General features: G+C 36.2%; 1 protein-coding gene across 1 annotated transcript in view; it reads right to left on the bottom strand.

Annotated features, from left to right (window-relative positions):
- LOC118573756 (disks large homolog 2-like) overlaps nt 1–14,631 on the bottom strand; it is a 546,364-nt gene that overhangs the window by 319,465 nt on the left and 212,268 nt on the right. The window lies entirely within an intron of this gene.

Here is a 14,631-nt window from a genome sequence, read left to right as displayed (position 1 = left end):
CCATGGTTTTCCAGCTTTCAGATGGAAGATGATCAGATTTCTTGGCCTTCAGAATTTTGTCGAATTTCATAATAAATATGTACACCTCCCAATTGATCTTGATAAATGCACTTTTGTGCATGCAATATGTTAAATTCTTTTGAGGATCCAAACAAAAATATCTTTTCATTTTAGCTTCTCGCCTCTCATCTCTTCCCCTCTCTCTAGGAAAAGTCAGTATCAATCCATTCTTCTGCTCTTTTCTGGGAGAACAATTCATCTAATTTGCTCCTATTTGCATCTAAATCCTTCTTCCTTACTGGGGAGAGTAAAACCATGGCAAACATGTATCTTCAAGATCTTCAGCTGTGACTCAAGGGCAAAGTACTCATGCAGAGCTGAAAAGCTTCTGAGGGACATTTGGGCTTATTGTGAAAGACTAACACAAATAAGTTTAATGTCATCTATAAAAGAGGTAAAACAGGCATACATGCCTTGAGTTTTCTATCTATAATACAAAAATCCTTAAGCACAATTCAAATGTTTTCAGGAAACTTTTCATTAGCTCTAACTATTGTGGCATTTTACTTATAAAGGTACAAAGAAATATAAAGGCATAATTGTAATATTTATAGTTACTTATTACTTAAAAAGGCAAAGTAAATTGGGTGGTGGTGGCGCACGCCTTTAATCCCAGCACTTGGGAGGCAGAGACAGGCAGATCTCTGTGAGTTCCAGGCCAGCCTGGTCTACAAAGCAAGTTCCAGGACAGGCACCAAAGCTATAGAGAAACCCTGTCTCAAAAAAAAAAAAAAAAAAACAACAACAACAACAACAAAAAAAAAAAAGTAGCAAAGACAATGAATGGTATAAGAAGGCATTAAATGCCTGGAGGCTATAAAATACGTGAAGGTTTCATAGTGAGGGCGAGACTTAGACTTGACTAAGACAAATTATTTGCAAGATTTATGTCAGGTGACAAGAGATGAGTAATTTGGAAAGGAGTAGCCATTTTAACAGTGATATGTCTAATAGCAATATAAAAGTATAACTGGTCAGTATAATAATCAACTATTGGTACTGTTAAAAAAAGTAGGCATCACTATGGACAAAGAATGGAAATGGAGGAAATACAGTCAGATTATGGTGAATTATTGAATATTGGCACAATTGAGGCAGAGTAGGGTTAATGATGCTAACTTCTCATGTTGAATACAGTTATACACACACACACACATATATATATATACATATATATATGTATGTATATATATATATATATATATATATATATATATATATATATAAATCATATATATAGTTATATGGTAGGCTATGTGCCATCTAAAATTTTACTTCAAAGATCAATGATAACTATTCTCTCTCTTTAAAGAATACAAAGCTTTGGGAAGTTAAAAAAATATTTTGCCAAAGACATTCAACAGAAACCCTAAAGGCATTACAGGAAAATTGCAAAGATTAGAGGTGTCCTAAGTCAAATCCCTTGTTGTGACTAGTGGTGCTGAGGGTAAGCTAAGGTGCCAGAGGGACAGTACATCTCCATCTCTTTGGTTTTAATTTATCCTTCTCAGATTCAGGTAGTCTAACAGAATTCCAGCTCATGAAGACATAAGACAGATAAAGGAGGCAACACATTAATGTGGTTCCCACACACAGGAGATTGTAATCTGGCCCAGAAGTTAACACTATAACCTAGGTACTTTTTGGTCAAGTAATCAAGAGTTCTGTAATGAAATATATGAATATTTGAATGAACACTACATATAGGTACTTTCCATTCCATGTTAAGTATCATTAATGAGCTAGTTTGCTACAAACTTAAGAAGTTCTTTTTTATCTTATAGGTAAAAAATCCAAAGTGTTGACAGTGAGAGGATGATTCATGTGCTTTGTGTATGAACATGTTTTTAAGAGACAAAAAATTAAATGAAAAGATTCATTTACATTACACTTTTTGGATATCAGAACTGTTCTCAGAGTTCCCAAACTAGAACTTGTCTTTTCTGGCACTTCAGAAAAGTACAAAAGGTCCAATTTCCCTCCCAGGCAGCAGGCAGATGATTAATTGCAGTGTGAAGAAGTCAGTCCTCCACGACACTGCATTCTGGAGTTCTCAGGACCCTTAGTATTCACACTCTTATCAAATTCAATCTATGCCATTTTTAACAGTTCTAGTAAGAAGGTCACACTGCCAGTTCTGTGTCGATCTCATCTGTTTTCTCCCTGGAGAAGATGGAAAAGTCCTCAGCCAGCTCCCTTTCCCCCAATCCCAGTATTTCTCCCTAAGACCTGACTATTCCTGAAAAGACATGTCATCCCAGCTTTTCCTATTGGGCATTCAGAGTCCTCTTCCTTCACCCCACTGAAGCCATTGACATGAAAAGACAGTGACAACCAGACCCTGACAGATGATTTCTAGTCCAGTTTCACTGTGACCCCACAGGGGCTTCCGTGAAGGTCATTTTCAGAGCTGTCTGCCTTTTCCATCTGGGCTGCATTAAGCTAAGAAGGTCAGGGGCATATTGTATGGACAGGACACATGGCAGACTTTGGAACTCAGAGAGTAAAGGAGTCCACCCCACCCCACAAACACTCAGCACAAATCATGCTGGGATCCAGAGTAACGGGTATCCTATTGGGAGGTCTTTTCTTAGACTTTGGTTGCCTAGCAACAAGACTATGCTTCTTTCCTATTCTCCAGTTCTTAGGGCTTTTGCTTAGTTAGCCTGATCATCAGAAGAAATCCTCTGTTATACCCTATCTATGTTCTCACTAAGTACAGGTACTCCAAATTTGGTATTATGTAGTTATTTTGGCTACACGATGGCAATGTGAATCTTAAGATTTCCTTTCTGCATCCTACTTGCACTTTTTATATGTCAGTATTTCCTTAGCAGTTTTAAATATACTGTGTCCAAAAGAATTCACAGTTGACTCGCATCTTTCAAGACAGATGCCTATAATATATATGCATTCATTGGATAAAGGTTGGCAGGGTATAGTACAATACAAAATAATAACAGCAGTCCCTTCATGATAAAGATATTATCATTTTAAATTGTCTTCGAGAAATAATTTTCCATTTTTTAAAAAAGTATTAACATGACAAAGAAACTATGTAGTATCAATCAGCATTAAAACATATACAAAATAATTATCAGAAATTAAATTTGTGTACATATATACATTTTCAACACTTAATAAAATGAGTTCTATTGCAGGGTGTGGTAGATTAATGGAAAATGTCAACTCCACCCCCCATATATTTATATGTTTGAACACCTGGTCTCAAATTGTTGAAACTATGTTGGAAGGATTAGAAAATGTGGCCTTGTTGGAGGAGGTGTCTCACTGGAATTGTGGGGCAGCTTTGAGGTTTAAAAGCCTCAAGTCATGGGCATTCTGCTCTCTATTTCCTGCTTGCTGTTAGAGATGTGAGCTCTCAGCTGCTGTTCCCTGCTGCCTGCTGTCTTCTACCTCCTCTGCTCCACCATCATGGATAACTCTCTGAAACCATATGCCCAATTAAACACTCTTTTATAAGGTTCCTTGGCTATGGCAGAAAAGTCACTAACACATAGGGACAAGATTGCTTTCTTAAATTCTGAAACTTTGATTTTAAAGCAATCAGTCTTAAATAAAACACAACATAGTATTGACATGTTTCCACTCATTTGTTTAAAAAGGCAGAAGGGATGATGTCCATCACTCTAAGGAGAGCCAAATGAGCAGATTGTCATGTTTTAAAGCTTAAATATAGTTTCGACCCAAATTGTGTTCATTTACTTGTGTACTCAGAAACAATTTCTATTTTTTAGCTCATGCTAGACACATGAAAGACTGTGAATGCAGAGGTCCCTGGCCCTCCAAAAGTTCAGAATGTATTAATAGTAAGAGTAGGTGTTGAAGAAATAAGAAGCAACATCTACTGCCATAATTCTTCAGTCATGTTGATAGATGTTTTTCCATGTATTTTGTAATTAGCCATATTTGTTATTTTATTTATGTAAAATACATTTACTAAAATTTGGTTTTCAATATCATTTAAATGACACCTTAAAACATGACTATCACATGGCTTCAGAATCTATATTCATGCTGGTGATCATTAATGCATGCTACCAATTATTTGTTCATTATCAAAGCTAATGAAGGATGGATTTAAATATAAATTAATTGGCTGTAGCACATGAAAGTCAACTAGCTTCAAAGGATATTTGCCAGTTACTTAAGTAATGGCAAATAGAAAATTGAGTCAATTTTCAATGTGTCATTTGTGAAGTTTGTCACGCCAAACAAAAAAGTTGTTAGAGCTATATACATTTTGTTATAGCAGATTTTAATTCAGAAAAAATGTCATCATTTAGTTTGTGTTTTGGTCTTTTACTTGGTTTGTTTTGAGAAAAGTTTTTGTTATGTCAGCTAGATTGGTTGTGAACATGTAGTAATCCTGCTTCTTCCTCTCAAGTACTAGGGTTACAGTGAGCCACCAGGCCCATCCTTTTAAATATCATTCTTTATAGTCAATAAATGTTATTAATACTAATTTCACCCACAGTGGTGGAAGAAAGCTACTTTACTTGATATTTCTACTCCTAATATCTGGTTTATCATGAAGGCTACTAAAATTTGACAAATCAACAAATGAAAAGAAAGATGGATGGGGTGTTTTATTATAAATTTGTATATATTTATTTTCCTAACTTATCTGTGTTTTAGATTTGAATACTTTTTGTTGTTTTATATTGATATGTGCTTATATAATATAATAAAAATAACACTGGCCCTTTAAATTTATCGAGATAAACCTAACTAATGCTTCCATTTCTTTATGATGCTGCTGCCTGTCAGTTTTTTTTTTTATTTCAAATAATTTCAAACTCTAAACTTCCACATGCTTAGCCATAGCCATACCTTTAATCCCATCACTCAGGAGGCAGAAGCAAGGCAGGTGAATCTCTGAGTTCAAGGCTAGCCTGCTCTACAGAGCTAGTTCTAGAACAGCCAGGGTTACAAAGAGAAACCTTGTCTTGAAAAACAACAAAACAAAACTTCCACATCCTTTATTTTCTACCTCTGTGTTTTTCCTTCCAGAAGTTGACACCTTAGCACCATTCCTCACCCCTTATATCCTAAAAGTCGGGACAGAAGGAAAGGGATGCCATAAATAAAGTAGCCTTTCCAGTGCCCCACAAAATACTCCCATCATGCTCAGGTATTCTATAGTCACAGGTCCTAAAGACACAATTCTAACTCTTCCACTTATGTTCCCTCGGGCCTTGAATGGGATTTTAAGAACTTGGATGATTTGTCTTGTTAACAATGAAATTTCCAAATATTTAGCATAAAACACATCAACAGTGCTGTGCTTCAGAGACCCTTGTTTCTGGCTACAGCTTTCAAAAGCCTCAGTGGAAACTCTGGGCAGAAACTCCTTTCTGAGAGTGGAAGAGTCTGCATAGTCAAGGAAAGAAGCCCCACTGAAACTCAAGCACCACCCCTCCAACATGCATCTGCTGCCCAAAGTTGTCTTGCTTCTGGATCCTAACTATATCTCTAATATTTTTATGAATGATGTATCTTCTCAGTGATGTGTGTAACCTAGATCTATCTTCATGTGCTTGAGTGTCTATAAATCTAAATGTGGATTATGAGCCTCGATAGACTACAAATAACATGGATCTTGGTTTAGGAACTCAGGTCCATTCTGCCTATCCTATCTGTCTTTAAGTTAGGAACTCTGAAAAGACTGAGATTTAACTCAGCAAGTCTCAAAATGTCAAGCAATATTTGTTAAAATAGAAAAATCAAATATATTTGTAAAAGTTTCAGTTTTTAAAGTTCTGTTTCATTTTTTAAGCATTTTAAAGGATTTTCAAGTATTTTAAATATGGCTTTCAATTGTACATTTGCTGGAGCCTTCACAGTGTGGGTGGCTGTTTGTGGGACACAGTAACAGTACATGGTATGGTAATTATTACTGTACAAGACATATTGATGACATACATACTTTATTGAACATTACAGACTTAGAGCATTTTCCTAGGCATGTGATGCAATCTGTACATGTTTTTCTAAGATTCATATATGAAAGCCCTGGTCCCTATTTTGTGCTGGGAAGTAGTTCAACTTTTAGAAAGTGGAGCCTAGGCCACTGAAAGCACAACTTCTAAGAGGATTATGCATCTCAGCCTCTTCTTGTGTATATTTGCTTAATGGCTCATGCTGTAGTCTGCCCCAGCAAGTATACCTACCATGATATGCTGCCTTTATGAGATACCCAGACTTGTGGCACCAGTTAGCTTGGACCATAACCTCCATCATGAACCAAAAGTAATTTATAGTTTTGCATGTTGGTTGTGCCTCAGTTATTTTGCTATGGTAATGCAAGACTGAATAATGCAGAAAATATGGCTTATTAATAAGCATTTATTAGAAACTTATGTCAGAACACTTTCCTTGGCACACTTGGGAAATGAAAAGAAATGAGAGAAATCATCACAGTTTCAGAACAGTTATACCCTGGTTGGATATCATAAATCAAACACATAGGGAATTTCAGAATAATTTTAGATGTGTTTAGAATTTTAAGAAATCAATCTTCTTCAAGGCTTATTAAAAAACAGTCTCTGCTGAATTAATGTCACTTGGGTTCTGTAAATCTGTATATAATGCCTTTCTTCCTTTGTCTGATTAAACTGTCCTATCACTCAAAGGCCCTTGAGTCTGGCCTCCTGGGTAAAGCCTTCTGGCCTGTTCTGCTCTACCCTTGACTATTCTCTGAACTCTAAGTGCAGCCAAGGTTATCAGCAAACCTATAGCTTTAATTATTCTTTAATTTTGCTAATTCCTATTTGTTCCTATGGAGACTGTTTTACAAGGACGAAAATGTTACCTTGTGGCTTTTACATAATTTCTCTTAACTACCCCTTCCTTCCAGCCCTCCCCCAGCCCCCATTTCTTGTCTTCAACACATACTCACACTCGATAAACTTCTCAGATAGTCTTGCAAAGTGCTCTGTTCAGCTTCCAATTGTACTAATTAACAACAGTAGCTTATATCCACACGCAACCTATCTGTACAAACTTCTGATTGTCCCACTTGGTGAAACACTAAAGGGTCATTTTCAATAACAGCTGGCAGGGGGAGCAGCTCCACCTCCTTGTTTTGGTGACCACGAGGAGAACTGAGCTGCACGGGGTTCTGAAGTGGGCAAGTCTTTGAAGAAGGAAGTGAAAGGGCCTGGGAGCCAGACCCAAGCCATGACAGGCTCTCCTAGTAGCCCTGACAGAGACCAGGCCTTAGTTTTGAATCACTGGACTGGACCGGACCTGAACAAGCAGTTCTCAGGACAACCACAAGGGCAACCAAGCAGCAAGCGCCTCACAGCCCCTTTGCTGACTCAGCAGGTGCCTTCCCTCTAACCCCCAGCCTTTTGCTAGCTAAAGATAACATACCCTACCCTGCAGCTGGAAAATCACTAACTACTAGAGTCTCCCACCAATCAGACCCAGAGTAATCCCTCCTCCTTGGAATTACCCTAACTTCACTTAAAAGGAGTTTGTGACCTTCCTTCAGGTCACTATTTGTCATTGCAACTTGTTGGAAATAATAAATGCTCTTGCTAAATTGCATATGTGATGGTAGATCTTTCTTGGGGGCTTCTCTCAGAGCCCTCACACAGCAAGCCATGACTCCAAGTTTGGCCTGATCATGCTATCACACTCTACATGATATCAATCAGGCAAAATGACTCTTCAAGGTGCCTCTTGGGATAGAAGTGAGGGCTTGGGATTTTGGTCAATGTGACCAGTCTCTTACCTCTAGCATAGATCTACCACTTAAGTCAGGATTTTTACCACAGTACAGCAGCGTAGAACCCAATGCAGATTCTAAGCCGTGTCTTATTTCTATTGACTTGGCTCTGCTGCTGCCCTCAGAAAGCAAAGAGCTTTACAGAGAACACTGCTTGATTCATTCTTGTATTCCTCCTACGACAGACACTCTAAAAAACAGTGCATGCTCATGGGAATCAACTCAGTATGTGGAAAGAAGCTTGGAGTTCAGGAAGAGAACATACTGTGTTTGAATTCTGATTCCATCATCTGCAGGCTGTACACCATTGGATAAGTTCTAAACATTACCATCTTAAAAAGCAAAAACAAAAACAAGGTTAACATTGAATTGCAGAATTATTATAAAATTATGGTTCCTTACTCTATTTTTCTGATTTACCTTACTCTGGAAAATGCTTAAAAATCACAAAAACATGAGACTATTTAAAATTAAAGAGAAAGATTCAGAAAGGAAAGATGAAAAGGAGACAACAAAAATGAAGAAGATGTAACAGAACCACAGAAATTCCTATTTGAAGAAAGTGGTGGCTAGGTATTAGACACATACCAGAGGTCACAAAGAGAATTGTAGTTAATGACAGAAAAAAGACACAATCAATGATCTGATTCACTCCCACACCCAAGGCTCAGGGATCACCATGGAGGAAACTGTAGGGGCTGGAAGATAAGGGAGTTCACTGTGATGGCAGAAGCTACACACATAAAGTCTCACCAACATGACTGCCACATCTTGAACTGAACAAAGACAACAACAATAGGCATGCCAAGTGGACTGAGAAAAAATCCACAAGGCTTCAACCCTACACAGAGAACTAGAGAACTACAGGCAACTGAGAAATGATGGGAGCAGGAGAAGTAGTCTTCCTCCCGGGAAAAGTGCACCAATTGATTATTCAATAACAAATGGTCATCCCTGAAATCATACATACAAGTAACATTATAAAGACCAAGCAATTTATGTTTGGAAATATACAAACATATGTATACACAGGCAATAACAATGATAAAAAGAGAAGATAAATTTGAAATATAACAAAGAGGGGTATAATGAAGTGGGAAAGAAAGAGGAGAAATGTTATAATATCAAAAATAAATAACATAACATTTTAAAAAGACATGGAAAGGAATTGAAAGAGAGAGTAAACTATTTAATTAATAGTCAGGCAATAATATTCTCTCTTCCATGAGTTCAGATAACATAAGTGAGGGGGTAGCACCAGTTTCCATACCTTTACTTTCTCTGTCATAAACACAATGACATCACTTGAGACTAGAGTTCAAAGAAATATCCCAAGCCAGGTCTTGGTGGCACATGCCTTTAATCCCAGCATTTGGGAGGAAGAGGCAGGTGGATCTCTGAGAGTGTGAGCCCAGCCTGGTCTACAGAGCTAGTTCTAGGACAGCCAGGGATACACAAAGAAATGTTGTTTTGAAAAAAAAAATCCCAGTGATGAAGTAAAAGCAGAGTATTTTGTTTTGTTTTGTTTTTATTATTAGTTTTTTCTTGCTATTTAAGAGGATCTCTCCAATGTTTTAAATTAGTCTTCCAAAATTACTGTTTCTATAATCCAGGATTTTAGTAGTAGTGAGTATTGATGCTATAGGGTCATAGTATAAAGTAAATATTTGTAGATTTTATGCCAATTAAAAAGTAGAAATATATACTCTAGTGATTGGCTGAAAATGAGGAACAAATGGCTTATTCTTATAAAATCTGAGAAGCTGGACCTTATAAAAATAACAATACAGAACATGCTTCTACTTAGCAAGGCATCTGTGACTTAGTAAACTTGGAACAAACACCAGTATTATAAATATTGGAATATAGTCATGGATTCATCATAGCTACTAAATTGTTACTTGTTAACTGGTTTATTAATAAATTTGTTTTGAACACAGGAAACAAGAGAATTGAAAATGGGTTTTAGTCACATTTTTATGAAGAGCAACATAAAATGTGAAATACTAGCTCCTGAAGTTTTTTAAATCACTAATTTCTACATACGTTTTATATACTCCAACTTGAATTCAGAATGAAGGCACAGTATTTAATATGTTTACCCCAGACACAATTATTATACAAAATAGATACACATCCTCCAGACAGCTTAAGTTTTACCAAGATTATGCAAACAAGGAAATGAAAATAAATACAGTAAATCTCCAAGATGTTTCCAAAGAATTACATATTCCTTAGAGACCTATGTGCGTTAGTGATACAAATTTACCCTCAAGTTTTCCTTCTGTTATTCTGTAAAATTGCAAGTAGCAATAAATCTGGAAATATTTAACAAAACTTTGAGGAAAGAAGTTGTGACTAGTAAGTAGTGTTTATTGGGTAATTGTAATTAAGAACAAAAGTCTCAATGACAGAATCTTCCATTTATAGAGTTCTCATCTTAGATGAGACAACATCAAAACCTTTTATGTTATTGTTTATTATTTTGGTTTTAGTTTGGTTTATATTTGGTTTTTTTGTTTTTGTTTTTGTTGTTTGTTTTGTTTTGTTTTTGTTTTTGTTTTTGAAACTAATACCATAAACAAAGCCCAGGTTTGCCTTGGAATTGATATTAAGCCAAGGGTGACCTTGAACACATGATCTTCCTGACTCTTCCTCCCAAGTTCTGGGATTATAGGTCTATGTCCTATGCCTTGCTATGTTTTATAAAGTATGTGTTGGAAGTAAGTCTCCAGGAGCCAACTAACCAGCTTAAGAATTTATCAGTACCATGTATCTTATGCATTGATGCACCCACCCCAATCATATCATATATACAAATCATACTTTGTGTTAATTTTCATTTGCTTCTCATTGTTTTTATCATATGTATATTACTAAATCATGTTTTTCATCCCTCTCAACTTCAGAATCACATTATATACTTCATTATCTTTTCAAGTGAATGTTAGGGTTAACACTGATCTATGTTCTAGTCTATAATCATTCATTTTCAGTACTGCGTAACAATTCACTGTTTAATAAGTGAAATGTGCATGTAGACATTTGTGCTGTTTACAGTTTTGGCAATTACAAACAAAGATGCAACAAAGCAAAAAATGCAAAATATGTTCTATTAACTTATTAGTTATTAAATAACAATATTATTCAGTAGTTGTTAAGTGTCCTTGCCCTTACCCTATTAACCTAAGAAATTTTCTCAGAATTCAAAATAGTCTTTACAGACTTCTCTTTAATTATGAGTCTCTCCAGATATTTAGGAGACTTAAAATTTTTCTCTGAGACATGTTATTTCTATGGTTTTTGAGAATAAATTACCTTCACCTAGAAATGCACATTATCATGTCTTTCTAGATTTTGTAATAAAGTAAAAGAATTGAACCCTGCTGTGATTCCCTTTAAAAACATGCAATTAGGCATTGGGGATTTAGCTCAGTGATAGAGCACTTGCCTAGCAAGCGCAAGGCCCTGGGTTTGATCCTCAACTCAAAAAAAAAAATATGCAATTATTGGTCAGGTATGGTGACAAGCATCAGTGATTCTAACACGGGGAGGCTGAGCTCAAGGCCTGGCTGGGCCTCATAATGAGATGCTTTCACACACAAAGGAGGACAAGGGAGGTAAGGGGGGGAGAGGAAATTAAATTTTACAGAAACACATTCACTTTTCTTTCATAATGTTTCTCTATATTGAAGTGTTTTGGAAAATAGAAGTCTAGGATTTTATAACATTAAATGCACTTAAGAGAATATTAAAAAATACTAAGTAACATGGTCCAGATGTAATTGAGAGGACATAGCCCCTACCCATACAAATTAAAATTGTTGGGAAAATACTGAAGAGCTTACATAAAAGTGACTTACTTCCAAATCCCCTTGGCTCAACTACCTTAATAACAAAGATCACAGCAGGTAACTTCAAGGAGTGATCTCTCCTGTTATTCATTAGTTCACCCAAAGTTCAATGTGCAAAGCAAATTTTAAATTATAGACTTGAAATTCTGGTTCCAAGGATATAATGTGCTGCTACATAAAATGAAAATGTCCGCACCCCCTACATTAGTAACTTAATTCTGCCTAATGTGTAGAAGTCAAACACAGAAGTTAGAGAGGAAATGTAAATAAATGTCTAAGCATCTGAAATAGTCCAAGAATGTAGTAAATAAGCATGACTTTCTGGCTTGAATTAATATGATAATTAGTCTCTCCTCCCTTCTTTCCTCAGTCTCAAATGTACAACTTAAAGCCTTTGATAAATTATGCCTCAGCTACTATCCTATCAACCCCTTCATCTTCTCACCACAGTCTTCTTATCCAAACTCCTCTACTGAAAATGCCTTTGCCACTAAACTCCTCCTAAATGCCAAACTCAGAACCTTTTTCCCCTCAGTGTCCCACTTCACTTTTCCAGAGACTCTCCCACTGTTTTGTATCCTTTCCTGGAACCTCTCCTTTTGTGACTCCTACTCCTATGTTCTAATTGACATGGCAACCCTCTTCCTGGAATGCTTTCTGTCCCTACCTGCCTTTTCTTCTGAAAACATTCTTGCTGTGTCTTCCACAGCCCAACTAGCCTTCCATTTCCTCTAGAATCTCCTTCTGGAAGACTGAGACAGAATCCAGTCATTCGCTCTTCTATGTTTGTGTAGTGCTTTACTTTTGCCTTTATTATAGTGATTACTACACTACACATTAATTATCTATTCATGGTCCTGTCTGTCTCTACTCAACTGCCAAATCCTTGAGAGCTGAGACTGAATTTCATTCACTTTTGTACTCATGGTGGGAACTCTTCGATGTTCTGTGAATTGGCCAAGTAAAGAAGTTTAAAATGATGTGGCAAATGATTGAGTTCTGGTAAAAAGGGACCATTAAGTAATCTGTCATTTGAAAAGAGAATCAAATGAACAAAACCAGGGTCCCTCTGAACTGTGAATGCATCAAAACCTAGGAAAGACATTAAAAAGCAGGCATAGGATTCTTCAAAACTAAACCCTATCTAGTAATTACAATAGATCTGAGAAAAGCTGAGTGAAGGCGAAGCTTGATTTGCTTGGTTGACCTAAAGAAAATCTAATTGTGTAGCAAATGTTAAATCTGAGTCACAGCACAGTTATTTCAACACTGTTGCATCCTCCCTGGCCCACATGACTAAATTAAAAGATAAAAGACTAAAAGTGTTGCTAATATCACTCGTATCTAGCAATTACTGGGGCTCAAATACTGAAGAACAAATATTGGTAGTATCCAAAAATAAATGTAATTTTTCTTTTTGATAACTCATCTTCCAGCATCTCCTCCTGCTGAAGAGAATTGTAAGTGCACTTAAGTACTTGCATTTGGTCACATAACTAAATATATTATATAAATATAATTTTCAAATAAAATTATACTATCATGTATAGTAATTCCCCTAAAAACATCAAGGAGAAACAGGCAGCATGTTCATTATTTACAGGTGCATTAACACCAACAATTGCCCAAGTGTGCTACCAGGTAAATCCAGGCACTAGCTGTTTCTGTCAAGCATCGCCTTGGGAAAATTACACTATAACAATTTTTTCCAATGGTAAAGTGCTTTCAGGGAAGTCATAGGCTGCTCTGGAAGATGCAATAACTGAGTGAAGCCACTGGGGTACTTCCTGGAAAATTGCAGATTCAGTTCACTGAATGGTACCCTGGAAGCCTGGAAGAGTCAATGGAACATTTAGTGACAGTGATATCTCCTTGGGGATTATTTCTAAGCTAGAAAAGCTCACCTTATTTAATCAACATCTCCACAGAGAGTGGGTTCCAAAAAGCCAGCGCTTGCACTGGCTATCATGGGATAGCTCACACAACTTTGAGGCAGGGTAAGGGGCTTGGACCTGCCTCTACTGAATGTACCAGGCTCTGCTGACTCCCCATGGACAGTCTTATGCTCTTGTAGGAGGAAAAAGGAGGTGGGTTGAGGGGAGAGGCTGGAGGAGCAGGAGGAGGGAAGAAGGGGATCTGTGATTGGTATGTAAAATGAATAAATATTTTTCTTAATTAAAAAAAATCTGCATGGACTTTTGGTCTCCTACAATGGCTAACAATAGGAAATGGTCCTGCCACCTTTCTAGGTTGATAGATTTAATATATGATTTCCATACTTTATCAGAAGTATAAGGAAAGTTCTTCATTCTAGCAAGAAGAACTTCAAAGTTCTCTTCTTCAAATTATCTTACTAATAAAGAACATAGACGCAAATGTTAAAACCCTATTATTGCATATAAAAACCTAATCCAAATATCAAAACATTCAATTTTTGTCTAAGAAATTAAGCAATATAGATAGTAATTCAACCTGTACACTTCTGTAGCTAATCGTGTGCTAAGCATTTCAGCAGGTACTTGGAATAGAAGGAGATATAAAAATGTCCCTGTCATTTCAATAACTGTACTGTTCTGGGGAAATTAAAAAAAAAAAGGATCAAGTAAAATATGTTTTATAAAAGGGACATATCCTTCTGCATATTTAACAATTTGAAAAACCTCATTACTTTATTTCCCTCATAAAACTTAATGATTAAAGGATAGAGAAATAAATTATAATATAGCACTATAGTTACAACATTAACTTTGGTTGGTATGTTCATAATAAGAAGGAGCATTATGATCGAGCATAAATGAACAACCAAATGAAAAATTAAATGAATGTACATATTCAATTTATTTTCACACATTTACAAAACAGCTTCGTTCAATTGAAAAAAATGAGAATTTACTTCTTGGGAATTTACTTTATATTGCTTAGCCAGTTTCTCATCTATAAATATTATTTAAGGTTTCAAGC

The sequence above is a fragment of the Onychomys torridus genome, chromosome 1, assembly GCF_903995425.1.
Source record: "Onychomys torridus chromosome 1, mOncTor1.1, whole genome shotgun sequence".
In the NCBI taxonomy this organism is placed as follows: domain Eukaryota; kingdom Metazoa; phylum Chordata; class Mammalia; order Rodentia; family Cricetidae; genus Onychomys; species Onychomys torridus.
Note: the sequence above shows the minus strand (reverse complement) of the source record. Positions and strands in the feature narration are given on the sequence as shown.